Source organism: Oryctolagus cuniculus, chromosome 16 (genome assembly GCF_051225735.1).
Source record: "Oryctolagus cuniculus isolate XC-2025 breed Fujian yellow rabbit chromosome 16, ASM5122573v1, whole genome shotgun sequence".
Taxonomy (NCBI): domain Eukaryota; kingdom Metazoa; phylum Chordata; class Mammalia; order Lagomorpha; family Leporidae; genus Oryctolagus; species Oryctolagus cuniculus.
The window spans coordinates 7,181,316-7,206,763 of NC_142882.1; the positions used below are offsets into that span (position 1 = coordinate 7,181,316).

General features: G+C 39.3%; 1 pseudogene; it reads left to right on the forward strand.

The window, feature by feature from the left end:
- Positions 1–25,448, forward strand: part of LOC127488281 (vomeronasal type-2 receptor 116-like) — a 90,029-nt pseudogene that overhangs the window by 17,790 nt on the left and 46,791 nt on the right.

The window sequence follows — 25,448 nt, forward strand, 5'->3', positions numbered from 1 at the left end:
AGATCCTCACCACGACACGTGGTCATTGAACTTACCACAGTGAAACATAAAGAAAAGATCCTAAAATGTGCAAGAGAGAAATGTCAGATTACTCTCAGAGGATCTCCAATCAGACTCACAGCAGACTTCTCATCAGAAACACTACAGGCAAGGAGGGAATGGCGAGACATAGCACAGGTGCTAAGAGAGAAAAACTGCCAGCCCAGAATATTATATCCTGCCAAGCTCTCATTTGTGAATGAAGGTGAAATAAAGACCTTTCACAGCAAACAGAAATTGAAAGACTTTGTGGCCACTCGTCCGGCCCTGCAAAAGATACTTAAAGATGTGCTACACTCAGAAACACAGAAACACGGCCATCAATATTAAAGAAGGGAAAGGAAGAAAACCTACCACTAAAAGAGAATGGGAAGCTCAAAGCATATACTAGGAAATATATCTCTGGGAAAATGTCAGAGTAAAGTCACCATGTATCAATAGTCACATTAAACATTAATGGTGTTAACTCTTCAGTTAAAAGAGAGGATTGGCTGATTGGCTCAAAGAACACAACCCAACTATTTGTTGCCTACAAGAAACACATCTCTCTAACAAAGATGCATGCAGACTGAAAGTGAAAGGTTGGAAAAAGAAATTCCATGCCAACAGAAACCAAAAAAGCAGGTGTAGCCATATTAATATCAGAGAAAATAAACTTTAATACAAAAACTGTTAAGAGAGACAAAGAGGGACACTATATAATGATTAAGGGTTCAATTCAACAGGAAGATGTAACTATTATAAATGTATATGCACCTAATTACAGGGCCCCAGTCCATTTAAAAGATATGTTAAGGGACTTAAAGGGAGATTTAGATTCCAATACAATAGTACTGGGGGACTTCAATACTCCCCTCTCAGAAATAGACAGATCATCCGGAGAGAAGATCAACAAGAAAACAGCAGATTTAATTGACACTATTGCCCAAATGGATCTAACAGACATTTAAAGAAGAACTAATCCCATTTCTTCTCAAACTATTCAGAAGAATCAAAAAAGAAGGAATCCTCTGAAATTCGTTCTATGAAGCCAGCATCACCTTAATCCCTAAGCCAGAGAAAGATGCAGCACTGAAAGAGAATTACAGACCAATATCCGTGATGAACATAGATGCAAAAATCCTCAATAAAATTCTCACCAATAGAATACAACAACACATCAGGAAAATCATCCACCCATACCAAGTGGGATTTATCCCTGGTATGCAGGGATTTTTCAACATTCATAAATCAATCAATGTGATTCACCACATTAACAGACTGCAGAAGAAAAACCATATGATTATCTCAATAGATGCAGAGAAAGCATTCAATAAAATTCAACACCCTTTCATGATGAAAACTCTAAGCAAATTGGGTATAGAAGGAACATTCCTCAATATAATCAAAGCAATTTATAAAAATCCCACAGCCAGCATCCTATTGAATAGGGAAAAGTTGGAAGCATTTCCACTGAGATCTGGCACCAGACAGGGATGCCCACTCTCACCACTGCTATTTAACATAGTTCTGGAAGTTTTAGACATCAGACAAGAAAAAGAAATCAAAGGAATACAAATCAAGAAGGAAGAAGTCAAACTATCCCTCTTTGCAGACGATATGATTCCTTACTTAGAGGATCCAAAGAACTCTACTAAAAGACTATTTGAACTCACAGAGGAGTTTGGCAAAATAGCAGGATATAAAATCAATGCACAAAAATAAACAGCCTTTGTATACACAAGCAATGCCACGGCTGAGAAAGAACTGCTAAAATGAATCCCATTCACAATAGCAACAAAAACAATGAAATACCTTGGAATAAACTTAACCAAGGACGTTAAAGTTCTCTACGATGAGAATTACAAAATCTTAAAGAAAGAAATAGAAGAGGATACCAAAAAATGGAAAAATCTTCCATGCTCATGGATTGGAAGAATCAACATCATCAAAATGTCCATTCTCCCAAAAGCAATTTATAGATTCAATGCAATTCCAATCAGGATACCAAAGACATTCTTCTCAGATCTAGAAAAAAAATGATGCTGAAATTCATACGGAGGCAAAAGAGACCTCGAATAGCTAAAGCAATCTTGTACAACAAAAACAAAGCCGGAGGCAACACAATACCAGATATCAGGACATAGTAAAGGGCAGTTGTAATGAAAACAGCATGGTACTGGTACAGAAACAGACGGATAGACCAATGGAACAGAATTGAAACACCAGAAATCAACCCAAACATCTACAGCCAACTTATATTTGATCAAGGATCTAAAACCAATTCCTAGAGCAAGGACAGTCTATTCAATAAATGATGCTGGGAAAACTGGATTTCCATGTGCAGAAGCATGAAGCAAGACCCCTACCTTACACCTTACACAAAAATCCACTCAACATGGATTAAAGATCTTAATCTACGACCTGACACCATCAAGTTATTAGAGAACATTGGAGAAACCCTACAAGATATTGGCACAGGCAAAGAGTTTCTGGAAAAGACCCGGGAGGCACAGGCAGTCAAAGCCAAAATCAACTATTGGGATTGCATCAAATTGAGAAGTTTCTGTACTGCAAAAGAAACAGTCAGGAGAGTGAAGACACAACTGACAGAATGTGAAAAAATATTTGCAAACTATGCAACAGATAAAGGGTTAATAACCAGAATCTACAAAGAGATCAAGAGACTCCACAAAAACAAAACAAACAACCCACTTAAGAGATGGGCCAAGGACCTAAATAGGCATTTTTCAAAAGAGGAAATCCAAATGGCCAACAGGCACATGAAAAAATGTTCAAGATCACTAGCAATCAGGGAAATGCAAATCAAAACCACAATGAGGTTTCCCCTCACCATGGTTAGAATGGTTCATATACAGAAATCTACCAACAACAGATGCTGGTGAGGATGTGGGGAAAAAGGGACACTAACCCACTGTTGGTGGGAATGCAAACTGGTCAAGCCACTATGGAAGTCAGTCTGGAGATTCCTCAGAAACCTGAACATAACCCTACCGTTCAACCCAGCCATCCCACTCCTTGGAATTTACCCAAAGGAATTTAAATTGGCAAACAAAAATGCGGTCTGCACCCTAATGTTTATTGCAGAACAATTCACAATAGCCAAGACTTGGAACCAACCTAAATGCCCATCAACGGTAGACTGGATAAAGAAATTATGGGATATATACTCTTTAGAATACTATTCTGCAGTAAGAAACAATGAAATCCAGTCATATGCAATAAAATGAAGGGATCTGGAACACATCATGCTGAGTGAAATAAGCCACTCCCAAAGGGACAAATACCATATGTTCTCCCTGATCGGGTACAACTGATTGAACACCAAAAAGGAAACTTCCTGAAGTGAAATGGACACTATGAGAAATGGTGACTTGATCAGCATAGCCCTGACTGTTAATGAACAACTTAATACATTATCCCACTTAGTATTTTTTGTCTGTTCTACTTAATATGACTGGTTTAATTCTGTAATTAATACACAGTCATTCTTAAGTGTTGAAATTTAACTGAAATGTAATCCCTGTTAAACATAAGAGTGGGAATAAGAAAGGGAAGAGATATACAATTTGGGACATGCTCAAGCAGACTTGCCCCAAATGTTAGAGTTAGAAACATACCAGGGGATTCCAATTCAAGCCCATCAAGGTGGCATGTACCAATGCCATCTCACTAGTCCAAGTGATCAATTTCAGTTGATCATAATGAAAGGAATAAGAGTCAAAGGGATCACATAAACAAGACTAGTGTCTGCTAATACTAACCGATAGAATAAAGGGGAGAGTGATTCAACATGGGAAGCAAGATACACAGCAGACTCATAGAATGGCGGATGTCCTAAACAGCACTCTGGCCTCAGAATCAGCCCTAAAGGCATTCCGATCTGGCTGAAAAGCCCATGAGAGTATTTCAGGCATGGAAAGCCAAGACACTCTGGCAAAAAAAAAAAGACCTAAATGAAAGATCTCTGTGAGTGAGATCCCAGTGGAAAGAACAGGTCTTCAAAGAAGGAGGTACCTTTCTCTGAAGGGAGGAGAGAACCTCCACTTTGACTATGACCTTGCCTAAACAAGATAAGAATCGGAGAACTCAAAAGGCTTCCATAGCCTTGGAAACTCATGACTGGAGCATAGGGAGATTACTGATGCCATAAACAGGAGTGTCAATTTGTTAAGTCAAAAACAGGAGTCACTGTGCACTTACTCCTCATGTAGGATCTCTGTCCTTGGTGTGCTGTACATTGAGATTTAATGCTATAATGAGTACTCAAACAGTATATTTCACTTTATGTTTCTATGTGGGTACAAACTGTTGAAATCTTTACTTAATGTATACTAAACTGATCTTCTGTAAAAAAAAAAAAAAAGAAATTATCAATTCCCAACTTGACTCTCACTGGAATTAAACATTACAATAGATCTGATCTGATTTCATCATCATTAAAAAATCATCTATTATTTTTCACTTTATGTTTCTGTGTGGGAGCAAACTGTTGAAATCTTTACTTAATGTATGCTAAATTGATCTTCTGTATATAAGGAGAATCGAAAATGAATCTTGATGTGAATGGAAGGGGAGAGGGAGTGGGAAAGGGGAAGGTTGCAGGTGGGAGGGACGTTATGGGGGGGAAGCCATTGTAATCCATAAGGTGTACTTTGGAAATTTATATCCATTAAATAAAAGTAAAAAAAAAGTGTCAAATAGAAAAAATATTGTCAACTTTTATGATGTTGTTGCTAAAGTTCAATTTATAAAGAAATGTATGATCTCAGATTCCATATATGTTTATGTAGTTAGAATATATATTTCCCTAAAATAAGTCTAAAGTTCTAGAATGGAAGCATTCATTACAAGCTATAAAAATATCAAATATCGAATTTCGCATTAAGAATGTAGAAGATAAAAATGTCAAATATGAGAGAAACACTTAAGCAAAAATTATTGAATATATCTGTGATAATTTTTAAAATTCATGTACAACTATTTCATAACACACATTTGCCACAAATTTTATGAAGCCTAGTAATTGCAAGGAGTTCATCCTCTCCATTCCCAATTTTTTTTTCAGTAAATCATGTGCATTCACATTGACTCTACTTTTAGTTTCTACACATTAGAGAAAACAGTGGATACTTGCTCTCTGATTTAGATTGACTTTTCTTGTTTATCTGAATAGAAACACGTTTCATCATTTGACTGGTAATAAACTTAACTCATGAAGACATTATATTTTCATTTTTAGGCAAGTCACTGAATCCTGTTGTGTATTTTGTCCCTACACTGCATCTCACTTTGCATGAGCACCTAATCAAAATCTCACTAATGACATCAGAGCAGTGGCTAGGCCATAGAAAATGTGTTTTGCTTAAAATATTAGGGACCACATTTACAGTAATTTGAGTTTAGAAACCTTTTGAGTGGAAAAATAGAGTTCTCATATATATGCCCTCTCTACCCCACTTACTAGATTTTCTCCATTGGCAATACCTCACACAGGTATGCAAGCTTAAATTATTAGTCCGTATTGATCCTCATTATTGTCTATAGGACATGGAATCCATTGTGTTCACTCTTGTATTGTGCAGAATGTAGATTGGGCTATGGTTTAATGGTACATAGCTGACCTGATGGTGTCCTACATAATAATCCTGAAAGTCACTTGCATTCAAGAAGTACAGGTGTCTGCCCATGGTGTTTGTGGCGGTGGGAATAAAGAGGTGACATTCAGCTGGTATTGTCTGCTTTAGAGTAAAAAGCGAGCAGTACTCAAATAGTCCCAGGTTCTCATGAGAGCATCAACCAAGGTTGTAGGTGTGCAAACAGATCATCATGGGATTCCATGGTTAACAGCAACATGGAAAGGTTTTATGCTTTACAACTAAAGATGAAGTGATTAGACGTGCAGAATGAAAATATCTGAATTCAGGGTGATTACTGGTTCCACACTGATTGAAAACCACATGTCCTAATGGGTATCTCTGTAAACAGGATTGGTTTGAGGTCTATGTGCTAACAAAGCGATGTGTGGCTGCCCAGAACACTGGCTGAGGGAGGCTGCCCTGTTGCACTTTGGGACATTGTATTGTGTGATACTGGAATTTTCTTGTCTGAATCCTTACAGAAAGCCTTGACTGATGCCTCCCTTTATGCCCTCTGATGCAATCCCAGTACATAATTGGAAAAAGTTCATGGAGAGGTTTATTGACAAACCCTTGCAACAAATGTAACTATCGGGGGTTTCTTCCTTGAATCTTTGTCTCCATGGACTTGGAGGAAAGCCTGGCACCTGGGGCAAGGAGGATGATTCACAAACATGTTTTTCTTCTTTTATTTTTCACCAGGACAGAAGACCTGAACTGCAGAGCCTCAGGGCAGGAAAAGTATCAGATTCCCCCATGGATGAGTGGACAGCTGTTGGAAAGAGGTCAGATGGAGCAGTATTAAAGTGGCTAGTTTCAAGCAATCACACACACACACACGCATGCTCTATGTATGCACTTGCATGACCCTGCATGTTCACTGCTGTTGTGTCCTAGGGTTTTACACATTTGAAGATGTGTCCTTTGATTTTTCTGTTGCTCTTTCTGCAGCTGTATCTCCTTGTGACTTGTCAGGATGGTCCCGACTGCTATTCCCAGATGGAACAGAGTTTTTACAAGGATGGAGATTTTGAGATTGCTGCTTTTTTGCACATTTACACATATGAGGTTCTCAGAACCATGATGAGGTTCAGCAAATATCGCAGATTCAGATGGTAAGTTTTCCTTTCCATAATCATTTTCCATTAATTCACATATTACCTACTTGTTATTAGGTCTGCAATTCTTTAGGCAAATATGTTCTGTATCCCTGCCATGTCCATCTTCTGTCCCTCCTAAAAACTGCTGGTAATTGATTCGGGGCATGAGGAAGACATTTCTTTCTGCCTGGCACCATGGATGGTTCAGGGAAATGGTGTCTCATCAGAGGAGGAACCAGAGTCCGGTTGGTATCTTCCTGTCCTTCCCTGTCCAGGTTCATCAGCCCAGGGGCTTATTGTGCCTCAGTAGCAGATTCTTACAGAACCCATGCACTGAAATGAACAAATCTGAGTTACATGAGCTCTTCCACACGTGCTCACACTCTTTTCTGCTATGTACTAGATTTGGGGCCATGAGAACACTTCATTTCTTCTACAGTTGTAAAGGAGAAAAGATTCAAAAAGTTTTTTCTATATAAAAGTAATCTCAGGGCAACACCTTTGCACAAATATAGTAATTATATTTTACTGATGAATATACCCATAAGAACTTCAATGGTTGTAATCTACTACATTTGCAATTTTTCCCTGATTCTGCCTTTTCTGGGCAAAATAGATTTCTTAAGGGGGATTATTCTGTTTCTGCCCCTCTTAAAGGTACTTTATTTGTAGCTAAATATGTGTTTCATTTTATATATATATATATATATATAGTATATATAAATTTCATGCCTACAGAATATAGTATCTTGTAAGACAGTAGGACTGTTTTCTTCAAACCTGTTTATGAAGGTGCCAATTTTCTAATTGGTTTCTACTGTAAGGCCACAGGAAGTAGGTTGCAGCTGCATAGAACTTTGATAGAAGGTAGGTATTAGGATATAGATCATTTCAGTACCATTAAAGCCAATGGATTTGAGAAGTATAGTTGGTGCCACCAAGGAAATGCAACTGATGAAGTATTTTAGGCATTTGTCCAAAGATCTCTGCAGAAAAAATCTAATGGATACTAGCTTGGCATAGCAATATTATTCACTTCACATAGATTTTTATAAATTCACATTCTTTGATACGTGCACATGGCATCCCACTTATGAAATATATATTTATTACTACTAGTAGTATTCCCCATGGTTATGCATGCAGCACATCATTTAAGTGTACCCTTAATGATGGAGACCAGGAGATAGTGACTTTCCAGTAGTAGGAAAAGAGGCTATGAATAGAGCCCAAGTTCCTCCAAGATGTATGCCATGCAAACTGGAGATCATAATCAAATCTTAATAAACCCAGGGAAAATATCTGTGTTGATGATACTTGGAAAAACAAGAAATACTGAGCCGTTAATACATTTAGGCACTGTACCCTCCAATGTTAGATTCACCAACTTTAGAATATACAACAGTTACTGAAAAACTGTTTTTAGAGATAAAGAACACAGCATAAAAGAGATAAACTCTTACAAATTCCAGTGTGTCCAGGAGCCATCTAGACATTTTGGTACAAGGCAGCAGCTGGAGAAAGAAATGAGAGGATGCGGAATAATGGAAGTGTCATAGTAATGAGGAGAGAAACAGATATATGAAATGCAAAACTGAATTTTATTTGATTCACAGCAATGATTTTCAAATTTCCTGATTCTACAAAGTATGAATGACATATTTGGATAACAAATATGTATAGAAACTATATATACATAAAACACTATATATATATATATATATATAGCAACTGTATGCATGGTATACCTATGTATAAATATATAGAGAGAATATGTATGTAATGTGAATACATATATACATATTATGTTGCAGCAAGAACCAAGAACTGAAAAACTGTCACTTCCTCTGGAGCACACAGTGACCCTTAGCAAGCAGTGTACATGACATAGTCTATTCATGAGGAATCAACACACAGGACATCAGAAATAAATTCAAGGGGCTCCTCATTTACATTCTTTGTGAAATGTCAGATCCTAAAAAGTAGAAACGCATCATTTTCTTTGCATGGAAGGCTATTTATATTCAAAATTGTAGGAAAACTTGAGTGAAGAAGGCCTGTTTGGAGTAAATACTGATACCACTCATAATGATTTACTTTAACATATGTTTAGTGTTCTAAATGCATAACTGGCATAATTGTAAAGCATCATAGCCCAGTGATTCATGTTCACCCAGGGAGTGTTTCCAGCTTCTCTAAAGTGCTCCTCCCTTTTCACTATTTCCCTTATTGAAGCTCTGAACCCGATTTTTATTTTCATGGCTTGTGATGGAGGTTGATGGATAAGTTTATTGGGGAAGAGATTTTTCAGGATCAATTACAGACTCCCATTTTCAGTGCCATGACATCATCCCTCTTCTAGATTACATAGCCTTCAAGTGAGTTACTCTCTTCCCATTACAACCTGCAGCCTTATGATTGTATGACTGCTATTTCAAGAAGCACTTAATGATGTGGTAAGATGAAGAAATATTTTAGTTTGTGAATGTAGGAAACATTTAGAGGCAGTGCTAAAGATGATGTGCCATTCCTTGTCATGCTTTCTTTGACAACTGGAGTGTACTCCTAGGTGTGCATAAACTTTATAGAGGGCATTCCAGAACCTGTTGTAGTATTTACTCTAGATATCAAATACAAATGCTTAGAAGAGGCAGCTGTTTCCAGCGATGATTTAAATTGATGAGGTGTGCATCCAAAAATAAGATCACGTTCTTTGGCTGCACGGACAACCATGGGATCAAATACAAATGCTTAGAAGAGGTAGCTGTTGCCAGAGATGATTTAAATTGATGAGGTCTGCATCCAAAAATAAGATCATGCTCTTTGGCTGCATGGACAACCATGGGATAACATACCCAAGACATTATGATGTAAAAGCAGATCTTATTTTTCAGAATCATTTAGGCTTGGAAACCAGTAAAAGTTGGTAGCAGCTTTGGTTCTGGTGAGGACATGTGTCCTACAAATACAACAGTTCACACTCTGTACTCAGCAAATCTACACATACAGATTAGAACATATGAATTTTTGGCCATGACCAATCCATCTGTCACAGTAATCACAGAATTGAAGATAATCTGGATTGGAGGCTTTTCCCTTAAAGATCCTTGTGCCTTTCATGCAGGTTTCAGTCCAAAAACTACCAGTATGCTCTGGCCTTGGTTTTCGCTATTGAGGAGATCAACAAAAACCCCCATCTTTTACCCAACATGACCTTGGGATTTGGTCTCCACAATGTCATGCACAGTCATATAACTGTGATGGAGAACCCCTTCATCTGGCTTGCGGGACTGGAAAAGCACATTCCTAATTACACATGTAGGAAACAGAGCAAGTCTGTTGCTGTAATATCAGAAAGCAGCACTGCTGTCCAAATGGGGACACTGCTGGAACTCTACAAAATTCCACAGGTGAGTGTGTAGTGAAAAAGTGGGATAAAGTACATCACCTTAGGTGCCTTCCTTAGAACCAAAAATTAAAGTGACAGAGACCTTATACATTTGACACAGTATGTGATCTAAAGAGAATGCGCACAGAGATTTTGTGGATTAGCTACATTTCTTCTGAAGCAGCGGTGTGGGTGAGTGAAAAGGAGAAATGTTTTTCTCAACCTGTGAGTCTAATGATTCATGAACTAGGAAGATCTCATGTAGTGGGACATGAGAAAAATGAAATATTCTAAAATTTGACATTTCCATTATCTGCTTAAATTTTTTCAGGAATAATATTTTACACTATGACAATAACCTTACACAGATTTCTTGCCTTTTCCCTTAGCTGACTCTTCAGCCTTTTGAACCTCTTCTGAGTGACAGTGGTCAGTTTCCTTCCCTCTATCAGATGGCCCCCAAAGACACTTCTCTGGCCCGTGGCATGGTCTCCTTGATGCTCCACTTTGGGTGGACCTGGGTGGGTTTGGCCATCTCAGACCTCCCAAAAGGTATTTAAGTTTATGACTGATTTGAAAGTAGAGTTGCAGAAGAATGGCATCTGTGTAGACTTTGTGGAATTGATCCCAGCCACTGAAGAGGCACTTTCTTCATTCCAAAGTACGTTTCATATACAGATCCTAAAATCATCAGCAAATGTGGTGATTCTTTTCTGTGTCACAGAGTCACTCATAGGCACCAGCTTTCATTCATGGAGGGAGTTAATGATGTGGAAAGTCTGGGTCACCACTTCACAATGGGATTTTGCCAGTTCTGAGGAACCTTTCCTGTTCCACTCATTCCATGGGACCCTCATTTTTTCAGACCACCATAGTGAGATCTCTGGTTTCAAAAACTTTCTTCGCACAGCTAACCCTTCCAAATACCCAGAAGACTCTTACCTCTCCAGATTCTGGTCGCTGGCTTTTAATTGCTCAGTTACTGGGACATCCTGTAAAACTTTGCAGAACTGTCCACTGAATGCTTCCTTGGAATCATTGCCTCCGCATCATTTTGATATGACCATGAGTGATGGGAGTTACAACATATACAATGCTGTATATGCTGTGGCCCACAGTATACATGAGATGATTCTACAAGAGGTAGAAATGCAGCCAGTGAACAATGGGGCAAAGGTGGCATTTTCTCCCTGGCAGGTAACTTGGTTTCCATTGTTGACATGTACTCCTGAAGTGATTCCCTTAAGAGCTTCTGCAGGTGTTCAATCCAAGTAGCTTGGGAACCTTTCTCCAAAACACAAGATAAAAATTGAGCCTCTGCCTGTAATTTGTCATTAGCAAAAGGACTCCAATGAAAAGTGGGCAGGTAATTTGGATAAGCATCAATGCTGTGACTTAAAAATACTCTCCAATTTTGTCAATTTAATTTTGACATGTGAAATACCTAGACTGTGTTATTCCATTTTCAACTTCAGCAGTACAGTAATTATTTTCAGGTTCAAATGTCACTGAGGATGTTCATCTACAATGAAATAAGGAATCTCATATAATTTGCACAGTTCTTTATTCTAGTAACTTTATTACAGGTAGTTCTCCTAGGTACACTGAGAAAATGAGTATTGGCAGCTTGGAATGTACTATTGGAAATGGTCTGAATCTGGCCAGCGCTGCAGCTCAGTAGGCTAATCTTCCACCTTGTGGTGCCGGCACACCAGGTTCTAGTCCCGGTCAGGGCACCGGATTCTGTCCCGGTTGCCCTTCTTCCAGACCAGCTCTCTGCTGTGGCCAGGGAGTGCAGTGGAGGATGGCCCAAGTGCTTGGGCCCTGCACCCCATGGGAGACCAGGACAAGTACCTGGCTCCTGCCTTCAGATCAGCACAGTGCACCAGCAGCAGCGTGCCAACCACGGCGGCCATTGGATGGTGAACCAACAGCAAAGGAAGACCTTTCTCTCTGTCTCTCTCTCTCTCACTGTCCACTCTGCCTGTCAAAAAAAAAAAGGGAAATGGTCTGAAACTCACAGCTAGATATTTTTGATTCCCCTTGTTTTTGTAGAAAAATGAGTGAAATCATATTTACCTTGATGTAGTTCTCATCAGGTTTTTTTTTTTTTTACTTCAATTCATTGGGTGGTCCTAAACAGGTTCTATTGTTTATTTGTGATTACAGACAAAGAGAGGTTTTCTCTAACCTGGGTTTCATGTGTTATTACTTGGGCAGTCTTCATGAGAATATGATGCATTTTTTCAGTTGCACCCATTTCTGAAGAATCTCCAATTTACCAATCCAGCTGGTGACCTAGTAAATTTGAATCAGAAGAGAAATTTGGAAGCTGAATATGACATTCTCAACTTTTGGAATTTTCCATATGGTTTTGGACGTAAGGTTAAAGTAGGACGGTTTTCCCCATACGTTTCACAGAGTGAACAGTTGTCTCTCTCTGAGAATTTGATAGAGTGGGCCACAGGAATTACAGAGGTAAGTAGGACTGATCATAAGTTTCACATGACACATTGTTACCCCCCAACTGCTAAGGGAGTATGTGCAGTATGGCTTATTAGAAAGACACTTAGAGACATTAAATCACTCCACTTCCAATCCAAATACTTTCTTATGTTTTTAGTGTCTGAGGATGGACAGTACACACATTTGTTCGTGCAAGTCTTTTGAATCTATTTAAGAAAATCAAATAGAATGTTGTCATTGTGTCAGAAACAGATGTTTACAGTTTCAGTGAACAGGTTTGCAGGACTTGAAAACCCTCTACTTGGAACTTATGTAATAGTCTGAATTACGACCAACACTCATCTGATTTTCGCTCAGATTCCACACTCGGTATGCAGTGTGAGTTGCAGCCCTGGATTCAGGAAAACCCCTCTGGAGGGAAAGCCTGCCTGTTGTTTTGATTGCACACCTTGTCCTGGGAATGAGATTTCCAATCAGACAGGTAAGTCAGTGCCTGCCTCTTGGAGAAGTTGCCACCTGTTTCTTAAATTATCAACTTACCATGGAAAGAAAGTATGTGGAATATGACTGCTGAGAACAGTCTTCCCCCCCTCAGGTAGCAATTAATCCTTGTAATCAATAATAATCCACAAAAGGATAAAACTTTCCACAATACACTCTGTATTATTTATGAAAGCATACAAAAGACTGAATGTCTCTGAAATTTAGACCATGTTGGAGTTCAGGATGATATACATATGGTAAAAAATGAATAGAAACCAAGTTTGGAGAATATTCACCCCATAAAACAGTGTGGCATTTCTAAGATTTATTGCATGAATCAGAACTATGCTATCACATGTATCATAAAGATTTTCCAGTTTTTGCTTCTGTTGTATGAGTAGTTATTTGTACCATATATTTAGTATCATTCTAATTTTTTGAAACCTATTGTTGATAATGAAAGGTTCTGGCAACAGAGTACGGTCTATGGGAGTAGTGTGGTGTATGTGCTAATTCAGTATAGGAAAACTCATATCTGAGTTCCTTGTGCATGTATAGGTAAAAATACTTTCACCAAATTCAAGTGCACCATGCTTGGAGTGAGAAAGCACAACTCTAAACAAACTGTGTGTTATATGAAAAACTATCTTAGAAATCATAGAGTATATCATCCTGGGGATAATACTCATCAAATATCATAAATGGGGCTAATCTTAGCCTTTGACAAAAGTCATTGCTGCTCAAAATATAAATCTTCAAGAACCTTCTTATGCTTACATATGTACACACATTTATAAAATTCATATCAAAAGAACTCAAGCTGACATACACGGTAATAAGTATGCATAGTGGACCTGGCACTGTGGCACAGAGGGTTTAAGCCCTGGCCTGAAGCACCAGCACCCCATATGGGCGCCGGTTCTAGTCCCAACTGCTCATCTTCTGATCCAGTTCTCTGCTGTGGCCTGGGATAGCAGTAGAAGATGGCCCAAGTCCTTGGGCCAATGCACACACATGAGAGACTCTGAAGCTGTCTTCAGATCAGCACAGCTCTGGCTGCTGCAGCCATCTGGGGAGTGAACCAGTAGATGGAAGACCTCACTCTGTCTCTACCTCCCTCTGTAACTCTGTCTTTAAAAAAATAAGTATGCATACCAAGGTAGGTCAATGACTGCAAATTCAGCACAAGCCCTTGAAGATAAAATGTGGACATTATAAGGAAATTGAAGTAAGTAAAAATTGGAAGAATTTAAAGTTGGTGATCATAAACAAGATTTATGAACCTCAGCAAGATGGAACAGTGTGAACAGTAAGATTACTCTATCTGTGTGTGTGTGTGTGTGTATACACAGAGAGCACTGAAGGGGTCTATTTAGATGTAAAAATACTAATATTAGAGCTTATTAATCATTTAATTCTGATACATTGAAAAATATAGAAGAAATTCAGATATTCTCAGATAGAAATATTATGAAATATGTTGAGCAATATTTGAAAAATCCAAATATCCTCACAGTTATTAAAATAATTCCCAATACTTGAGTTATGATCAACAATTTTCAGATGAACTCCTTTCTCAACTCCTATGGAGAACAGGAAAAATGGAAAAATCCTGTTTCTTCTATGGGAACATCTCAAGTTGATGGATCAAATACTGCCAGATATTTCAGCAAAATGAAATTGTAAGACACTGTTGTTGAAATAAATTCATACATTTGAAATCTCAAACAATTTAAAACTAACAGTATTTTTTAAATAGGCTACATCATGCCCAAAGAGTTTCATAAAATCTAATTCAGTTTATAGTACATGAAAATTGTAATATTATTTAGCATAACTGAAGAAAAATAGTTAATATAATCTAAGTGATCTATGAATTGTAAACAAAGAACAAAACCACTCAAACATGACAAAAAGAAGGATTAGCTTTCAATCCTGAAGAGTATTTTAGAATGCTACAAAACATGGAAATTACGGCTGAAGATTGGATACAAAGTTGATGAAAGAACACAACTTCTACAGAAAATTACACAGGAGGTTCGGCTCCATGCATATTGTCAAAAAAGAATGACATTCAACTTTCTAAAAAGGAAGATATAAAAGTGGCATCATTTAAAGTGATATTGGGATGGTGTAATGAAATCAGTGAATTGATAATTGAATTAAGTAGTGCTGGTATACAAAATTGTACAAAGGAGTTACTTTTCCTTACCAATTCTGGAAACCAAAGCTACAAAAGATGGCACTTTTAATGTCTCAAAAGTATGAAATATACAAAGGTAAGACTAACTAAATATTGGAAGAAATCTGCAAGTTGAGACATCAGTCATCAATGGAGCAATATTTTGAAAATAGGAGGGTACAGATAGAGCTGGAGAGAAAATTGATGTTCAAGGATAAAAAGACAGGAAAGTGGAAATATGGAGTAAGTTTCAAGCTGGTCTACAGACTGACTCTGATTACAGGCAGCATCCTAGTGTGTTCTTTGATGAAAACATTCAAGGGTGAAAGCTAATCCAGCTGGTATCAAGTGTACAGCTGTTCTGTGTTTCTCTAGAACCTGACCATTTGCCTTCTTATGGTGGTTTGTCAATCAGTGCTTTCCCCTATCATAACATAATCCAGACTCTACCTTAAAGAGATATGTTTTAGTGAGATCGCTAGGTGATTTCTGTGCAACCAAAATTCACAAAGTATATCTCCCAGTCCATGACATTAATAGTGGGAACCTGGGGCCGGTGCTGTGGTATAGTAGGTTAAGCCTCTGGCTGGGATTCTAGCATCCCAGTTGGTCAGCAGTTTCAGTCCCAGCTGCTTCACTTCCAATACAGCTCTCTCCTGATGCTTGGGAAAGCAGCTGAAGATGGCCCAAGTTTCAGAGCTCACACCAATACAGGAAGCCCAGAAGAAGCTCCCAGTTACTGGCTTCAAAACAGATGAGGTCCAGCTATTAATGTCTTTTGGGGTGTGAATCACTGGGGGAAGATCATTCCCCTCCTCTTTTTACCTCTTTCCCTTTCTCCCTGTCTCTTTCTCCCTGTCCTCCTCTCCTTCTTTCCCTCTCTCTCCATTCTGCTTCTCCTCCTCCTTCTGAAACTCTGACTTTCATGTAAATTATTAATAAATGAATACTCACTAAAACAAAGACTGCAACCATTGGGTGGTTGAATAGGCCATGAGAGTACAGAGGGAATAGCACCATTAAAAGAAGGGCTCATTTCAGGCATGGAAAGCCATGACTCTGCAGTAAAAAATAGACTACATGGAGGATCTCTGTGAGACCTCTGTTGAAAGAAAGGGTCATCAAAAAGGGATGTACTCTTGTCTGAAGTGAGGAGAGAGCAACCACTTTGCGTATGGCCCTGTCCAAATACCGATGGAGTCTCTGGTCACAAAAGGCTCCCATAGCCTTGGCAGATCATGGCAAGAGCCTCAGGTGATCACTGACATCATACATACATAAACATGTTAATCATTAAAGTAACAACAGAGGTCACTGTGTACTTAGTCCCCATGTAGGACCTCTGTCCCTAATGAGTTGTACTATGAGAATCGACTGCAAATTTTGTTCCTAAACTGTGCTGTATATGTGGTCTGTGTGTGTGGATACCAACTGTTGAAATCTATGCTTAACATGGAGTTGGTCCTCTGTATTTGAAATCAAACTAAAAATGAACCATAATGAAGAAGTAGATGGTAGAGGAAGAGGAAGAAGGAGGTGTGATGGGAGTGGGAGTGGGAGGGTGAGTATATGGAAAAGAACCCCTATATTCCTAAAGGTGAATGTATGAAAAATGCAATCATTAAATAAAAACTTAAAAATCAAAGGCTGCTGCTTGCTCTTGTTCAAAGTGAGCATGCAGCAAAATGTGCCCTGTATAAGGGCAGAGTAGCCCTCACCACACATGCAACCCTCTGGCATCTTGATCATCAGTTTCCAATCCGAAGAAACAATGAAGAAGGAATTTGTGGTGTTAAAATAACACAGGTTAAGGTATGTTTTTAAAGCACCGTGAATAGTTTCAGAGAGTAGCCCTTATGGCTTTGTTAGGAGAAAAAGAGAATGTACTCATCATTATGTAAGGTACTTAGGAAGATGAAGTATTAACTGGCTAACATGAGGAAGATGGACATAAATAATTGCCAATAATTTTATATGTCATTTTATATGCTGTCTTTCACATCAAATAAGGACTATTTGCCTAAACTAGCTACATTGGGTATTCTAGAAGGTACTTGTGAATCAAGAATAACTGAACTTGGGATGATGTTTATTACATTTCTCACCAGATATGGACCAATGTGTGAACTGTCCAGATCTTCAGTATGCCAACACAGAGCGAGACCAGTGCTTCCACAAAAAAGTGACCTTTCTGTCATTTGAAGATCCCCTGGGGATGACCCTGGTCTGCACAGCTCTGTGCTTTTCTATCCTCACAGTTGTTTTTCTTGGTATGTTTGTGAAGCACCGAGACACTCCCATAGTCAAGGCCAACAATCGTTGTCTCAGCTATATCCCTGCTCATTGCCCTCACCTTTTGCTTCCTCTGCTCCTTACTGTTCATTGGTCGTCCCAACACAACCACCTGTGTCCTCCAGCAGACCATGTTTGGAGTGGCATTCACCGCAGCTGTTTCCACCATCCTGGCCAAAACTATCACTGTGCTTCTGGCCTTCAAGTTCACTGCCCCAGGGAGAAGGATGAGACACTGGCTGCTATCAGGGGTACCTAACTCCATTATTCCCATCTGCTCCCTGATCCAACTGGCTCTCTGTGCCATCTGGCTTGGGACTTCTCCTCCCTTTATTGACACAGATGCACACTCTGAGCATGGCCACATCATCCTGGTGTGCAACAAGGGCTCAGTCACTGCCTTCTACTGTGTCCTGGGCTACCTGGGTTCCTTGGCCCTGGCCAGCTTTACTGTGGCTTTCCTAGCCAGGAATCTGCCTGACACCTTCAATGAAGCCAAATTCCTGACGTTCAGCATGCTGGTGTTTTGCAGTGTCTGGGTGACCTTCCTGCCTGTCTACCACAGCACCAAGGGGAAGGTCATGGTGGCTGTGGAGGTCTTCTCCATCTTGTGCTCCAGTGCGGGGCTCCTGGGCTGCATCTTTGTTCCCAAGTGCTACATTATTCTTTTTAGACCTGAGAAGAATGCTTTGAAAGGATTAAGGGATAGAATGGTTTCCAAGGAAACAGATGTTCTGAAGAATAGCTCTTAAGTCTCTCGCAGTTTTCTATGGTTAGAAACTAAGATTTATAAAACCGATTTTGCATTGTGATGTTATAAAAAAAAATTACACAGTGTAACCATATTATGAATGTTTTATGTTTCTCTTAAAATGTATTTGTTCTGAAGCACCAACTCATAGAAAACAAAGGGAGAGTAGGAAAAACTTTCCATCTGGTGATGGACGTTGAAGATATCTGCTGTGGCCCAGTGCTGGTTCTTGCCAAACCAAGATTATTTCAGTTGTCCATTTGAGTGTCAGCATCTTATGCCATCTTCTACTGCTTTTTTTTGGATCATTAACGGGGAGTAGGATTCCAAGTGGGACAGCCAGGATATAAACTGGCACCCACATGGGATGTCATAGTTACAAGTGGTGGTTATATCCACTACACACTCACACTGGTCCCAATCCTCCTCTCTTCAAAAATAATACTGTGTATAAATTTCTTAGCCTGGGTTTCATGTTCACAAACACAAACTGATCTCAGATAAAGGCTCTCCTTGAAACTTTTCATTGCTTTTCATTTCTGTGTTTTCATTGTCACCTGGTGGACATGATAATATACTTATTTTAATAAAATGAGTTACACGTTTGCTGTTTCCTAAGATTTATTCATTTGTTTGAAAGGGTTTACAAAGAGGAGAGGCAGAGGGAGAGAGGTCTTCCATCTGTTCAGTTCACTTCCTATTAGCCGCATTGGATAGAGCTGCACTGATCTGAAGAAAGGAGCCAGGGGTTCCTGGTGCAGGGTCCCAGAGACTTGGGCCATTTTCTGCTGCTTTCCCAGGCCATAGCAGAGAGCTGGATGAGAAATGGAGCACCAGTTCTCAAACTGGCCCCCATATGGAATGGCGGGGCTTCAGGCCAGGGTGCTAACCTGCTGTACCACAGCGTCTGCCCCTGTTTGCTGCTTTTATTCATTCATTAGTGTATTTATTCATTCATTATTCATTTACTATTAATGCCAGCTTTATAATAGAGTTGCAATATTTCAGTGTAAATATTAGACAAGTTAAATCATTTTCATGTGTATAATGCATTGTCCTGAAACTCTTGTAGTACAACACATTAAGGACAGAGGTCCAGCATGAGGAGCAAGTGCACAGTGACTCCTGTTGTTGATTTAACAACTGACCTCTTAGCTATGAGGTCAGTGATCACCTGAGGCTCTTGACATGAGTTGCCAAGGTTACAGAAGCCTTTTGAGTTCACAAACTCCATCAGTTTTTTGTACAGGGGTATATGCGAAGTGGAAGTTCTATGCTCCCTTCAGCATAAAGTACATCCTTCTTTGATGGCTTTTTCTTTCCACTGGGGTCTCACTCACAGAGATCCTTCATGCAGAACCATTTTTGCCACTATGTCTTGGCTTTCCATGCCTGAAATTCTGTCATCATGTTTTCAGTCAGGCCTCAGGGGCTGATTCTGAGGTCAGAGTGCTGTTTAGGGTGTTTGCATTCTATGAGTCTGCTGTGTGGACTGTTTCCCATGTTGGAACTTTCCCTTCTTTGTAATTCAGTCTATTGTTATTATCAGGCACTTGGTCTTATTTATGTGATCCCTTTGTCTGATGTTCCTATGTATATGATCAAGTCTATACTTAATATGATCACTTTTACACATAAGATGGGATCAGGGCCACCCAGCTAAATGGGATTTGGAGTCCATGGAACATTTTTAGCATCACCATTAGGGGTAGGTCTGTGTGAATGTGTGCTGATCTGTACAGCTCTTCCCTCTTCCATTCCCATTCTTATTTTGAACTGGAATCTATTTTCAATTGATAATACATTTATGATTAATTCTAGGTTAGGTAAGGAGTTTAGCTAATGATATTAAGTAGAGAAGAAAAAAGAATGAAGAACTAGATAAAGTGAAATAATAAAGTGTTCCTCGACAGTCAAGCCAAGGGCTGTTCAAGTAATTGCTTCTCATAGTGTCTATTTCACTTCTACAGGTTTCCTTTTAGGTGCTCTGTTAGTTGTCACAAATCAGGGAGAATATAGTGATATTTGTCCCTTTGGGACTGGCTTCTTTCACTAAGTATGATATTTTCCAGATTCATCCATTTAGTTGTAAATGACCAAATTTCATTCTTTTAAACTGCCAATAGTTTTCCATACAGAACATATCCCATAGTTTCTTTCTTTCTTTTTTTGACAGGCAGAATGGACAGTGAGGGAGACAGAGAGAAAGGTCTTCCTTTTCCATTGGTTCAACTACCCAATGTCCGATGCAGCTGGAGCAGTGTGGCTGGTTCTCCATGCTGTTCTGAAGCTAGGAGCCAGGTGCTTCTCCTGGTCTCCCATGTGGTTGCAGGGCCCAAGCACTTAGGCCATCCTCAACTGTACTCCTGGGCCACAGCAGAGAACTGGACTGGAAGAGGAGCAACCAGGACAGAATCCAGTGCCCCAACTGGGACTAGAACCCAGGGTGTTGGCACCACAGGTGGAGGATAAGCCTAGAGAGCTGTGGCACCGGCTCCATAGTTTATCTAGTCTTTGGTTAATGAGCATTTAGGTTGATTCCATATCTTGGCTATTTTGAATTGAGCTCCAATAAACATACAGGTGCAGATTTCTCTTTAATTTGCTGATTTCATTTTCTTTGAGTACATTCCAAGGAGTGGGATGGATGGGTCCTAGGGTAGGGCTATATTCAGATTTCTGAGGTATCTCAAAACTGTTTTCCATGGTGGCTTTACCAGTTTGCATTCCCAGCAGCAGTGAATTAGGGTACCTTATTCCCCACATCCTCACTGGCATTTGTTGTTTATTGATTTCAGTATGAGAGCCATTCTAATTAGAGTGAGGTGAAACCTCATTGTGGTTTTCATTTGCATGTCCCTGATGGCTAGTAATCCTGAGCATTTTTTCATGTGTCTGTAGGCCACTTGGATTTCATTTTTTGAGAACTGTGTACATGCTATGCCCACTTCTTGACTGGGTTGTTTGCTTGGCTATTGTTGAGTTTTTTGATCGCTTTATATATTCTGGTTATTAATCCTTTATCAGTTGTGTGGTTTGCAGATAATTTCTCCCATTCTGTTCATTGCTTCTTTACTTCACTGTTTGTTTGCCATACAGAAGCTTTGCAATTTGATGTAATCCCATTTGTTAATCTGGGTTTTTATTGCCTGTGCCTCTGGGGTCTTTTCAAGGAACACTGTGCCTAGGCTGATGTCTTGCAGGGTTTCCCCAATGCTCTCTAGTACTTTGATAGCATTGGGTCATAGATTTAGGTCTATAATCCATTTTGAATGGATTTTTGTGTAAGGTGTAAGGTAGGGGCCTTGTTTCATATTTCTGCATGTGGAAATCCCTGTTCTTGCTCTAGGGAGTGGTTTTAGCTACTTGAATGAATATAAGTTGGTTGTTGTAGATTGTTGGATTGATTTCTGCGTTTCTATTCTTTTCCATTGGTCTATCCATCTGCTTTTGTACCAATACCATGCTGTTTTGATTATAACTGCTTTGTAGTACGTCTTCAAATCTGGTATTCCGATGCCTCTGGTTGTATTTTTGTTGTACAAGATTGCTTTAGCTATCCTAGACTTCTTAGGTTTGAAAATGAATTTCAGCATCATCTTTTCTACATCTGAGAAGAATGTATTTGGTATTTTGAATGGTATTGCATAGAATCTGTAATTACATTTGGAAGAATTGACATTTTGATGACGATGATTATTCTGATCTATGAACATGGAAGTCTTTTCCATTTTTTAATATCGTCTTTTATTTCTTTTTGGAGAGTTTTGTAATTCTCATCATAGAGAAATTTTACCTCCGTGGTTAAATTTTTTCCAAGGTATTTACTTTTTTGTAGCTATTGTGAATGGGATTGATCTTAGAAATTCTTTCTCAGCCATGGCATTATCTGTGTATACAAGGGCTTAGTTTTTTGTGTATTGATTTTATATCCTGATGTTTTACCAAACTCTTTTGTGAGTTCTAGTAGTCTCCTTGTGGAGTCTTTCAGTTATCCTATATATATAAAATCATGTCATCTGCAAATAAGGATATTTTGACTTCATCCTTACCAATCTGAATCCCTCTCATTTCTTTTTCTTGCCTGATGGCTCTGGCTAAACTTCCAGTACTATATTGAATAGCAATGGAGACAGTGGGCATCCTTTTCTGGTTCCATATCTCAATGAGAATGCTTCCAGGTTTTCCCCATTCAATAGGATGCTGGCCATGTGTTTGTCATAAATTGCCTTAATTATGTTGAAGAATGTTCCTTCTAGACTAAATTTGCTTAGAGTTTTCATCATGAAAGAGTGTTGTATTTTATCAAATGCTTTCTCTACATCTATTGAGATAATCATGGTGTTTGTTCTTTGATTTGTTAATGTGATGTATCACATAGATTGATTTGTGAATGTTGAACCATCCTTGCATACCGGGGATAAATCTCACTTGGTCTGGGTGAATGGTCTTCCTGATGTGCTGTTGAAATCGACTGGCCAGGATTTTGTTGAGGGATTTTGCATCGATGTTTATCAGGGAAATTGGTCTATAATTTCCTTTCTCTATTGCGTCTTTTCCAGATACAGGGATTAAGGTACTCCTGGATTCATAGAAGGAATTTGGGAGGATTCCATGCCTTTCAATTGTTTTAAATAGCTTGAGAAGAATTGGAGTTAGTTTCTCTTTCAATATTTGGCAGAATTGTGCAGTGAATTCATCTGGTCCTGGGCTTTACTTTGTTGGGAGGGTCTTTATTACTGACTGAATTTCTGTCCCAGTTATGGGTCTTTTTAGGTTTACTGTCTTCAAAGGTCAGTTTAGTAAGTCTTATGTGTCCAGGAACCTATTCATTTCTTCTAGCTTTCCCAGTTTGTTAGCATACAGCTCTTTGTAGTAATTTCTGAGGATTCTTTTTATTTCTCTTGTGTCTGTAGTTACATTTCCTTTTTCACCTTTGCTTTTGTTGATTTGGGTCTTCTCTCTCCTTTTCTTGGGTGGTTGGGCTAATGATGTGTCAATTTTGTAATTTTTTTCAAAAAACCGGCCGGTGCCATGGCTAATCCTCTGCCTGCGGCACTGGCACCCTGGGTTCTAGTCCCGGTTGGGGCACCAGATTAAGTCCCTATTGCTCCTCTTCCAGTCCAGCTCTCTGCTGTGGCCTAGGAAGGCAGTGGAGGATGGCCCAAGTGCTTGGGCCCTGCACCCACATGGGAGGCCAGGTGGAAACACCTGGCTCCTGGCTTTGTATCGGTGCAGCATGCTGGCTATAGCGGCCGCTTAGGGGGTGAACCAATGGAAAAGGAAGACCTTTCTCTCAGTCTCTCTCTCTCTCTAACTCTGCCTGTCAAAAATAAATAAATAAATAAATAAATACATACATAATTAAAAACAAAAAAACAGCTCTTTGGTTTGCTGATCTTTTGCATTTTTTTTTTTTGCTTTCAATGTTGTTGATTTCTTCTCTAATTTTAATTATTTCTTTCCTTCTACTGGTCTTGGGTTTAGTTTGCTGTATGTTTTTTTTTTCATAGGTCCTTCAGGTGGATAGATAGTTCATTCATTTTTTTTATTTTTGATTATCTTTATATATACAAGATCAATTTAGTATAAATTAAGTAAAGATTTCAACAGTTTGCACCCACACCAGAACACAATGTGTAAAATAGTGTTTGAGTGCTAGTTATAATGTTAATTCACATTATACAACACATTAAGGACAGAGATCCTACATGAGGAGTAAGTGCACAGTGACACCTGTTGTTGACTTAGCAAATTGGCAGTCTTGTTTATGGCCTCAGTAATCAACTGAGGCTTTTGTCATGAGCTGTCAAGGCTATGGAAGCATTTTCAGTTCACCAACTGTGATCTTATTTAAATGGGTCATAGTCAAAGTGGAAGTTCTCTCCTCCCTTCAGAGAAAGGTACCTCCTTCTTTGATGACCCCTTCTTTCCACTGGGATCTCACCCGTGGAGATCTTTCATTTAGGTTTTTATTTTATTTTATTTTTTTGCCAGAGTGTCTTGGCTTTCCATGCCTGAAATACTCTCATGGGCATTTCAATTGGATCCGCATGCCTTAAGGGCTGATTATGAGGCCAGAGTGCTGTTAGGACATTTGCCATTCTATGGGTCTGCTGTGTATCTCACTTCCCATGTTGGATCGTTCTCTCCCTTTTTGATTCTATCAGCTAGTATTTGCAGACACTAGTCTTGTTTATGTGATCCCTTTGGTTCTTAGTCCTATCATTATGATCAGTTGTGAACAGAAATTGATCACTGGGACTAGTGAGATGGCATTGGCACATGCCACCTTGATGGGATTGAATTTGAATCCCCTGGTATGTTTCTAACTCCACCGTTTGAGGCAAGTCAGCTTGAGCATATCCCGAATTGCACATCTCTTCCCTCTCTTATTCCCACTCTTATATTTAACAGTGATCACTTTTCAGTTAAGTTTCAGCACTTAAGAATAATTGTGTAGTGATTATATTATTCAACCAAAAGTATTAAGTAGAACAAACAAAAAATACTAAGAAGGATATCATATTAGGCTGCTCATCAACAGTCAGGGTGAGGGCTTATCAAGTCACTGTTTCTCATAGTATTCATTTCACTTTAACCAGTTTCCTTTTTGGTGCTCAGTTAGTTGTCACCTATCAAGGAGAACAAGTGGTATTTGGCGGAATAGGAAGGGAGCACACTGATAGTCCGGGGAGAGACAGTTTAATAAAAGTGGAGATACTGCAGGTTCAAGGAAGAGTAGGGGAAGAAACAGCAGAAGAAACTCTTCTGGAACGCGTGATTCACAGTGGACCTGCATGGAGAGCATGGGAGCCCACAGTTCGGGTTACCAGTGGCAGACTCAACACACCAGTGCTGGAACACGAGTTGAGCCAAACCTCAATAGCCCGAGACACCGGCAGGCAAGCGGAAAGAGGAGACTAGAGTGAACAACCTCAGGGGGGAAAAGTTCAACAGGCTAACTAGAAAAGAGAGAGAGAGAGAGAGAGAGAGAGAGAGAGAGAGAAATTAATTGACTGGTATTAACACGGGTTTCTCTCTCTCTGCTCACCTCTCAAAGGCGAGCAAGACAAAGAGCAGGCACCATCTTGGACATACGTCATAA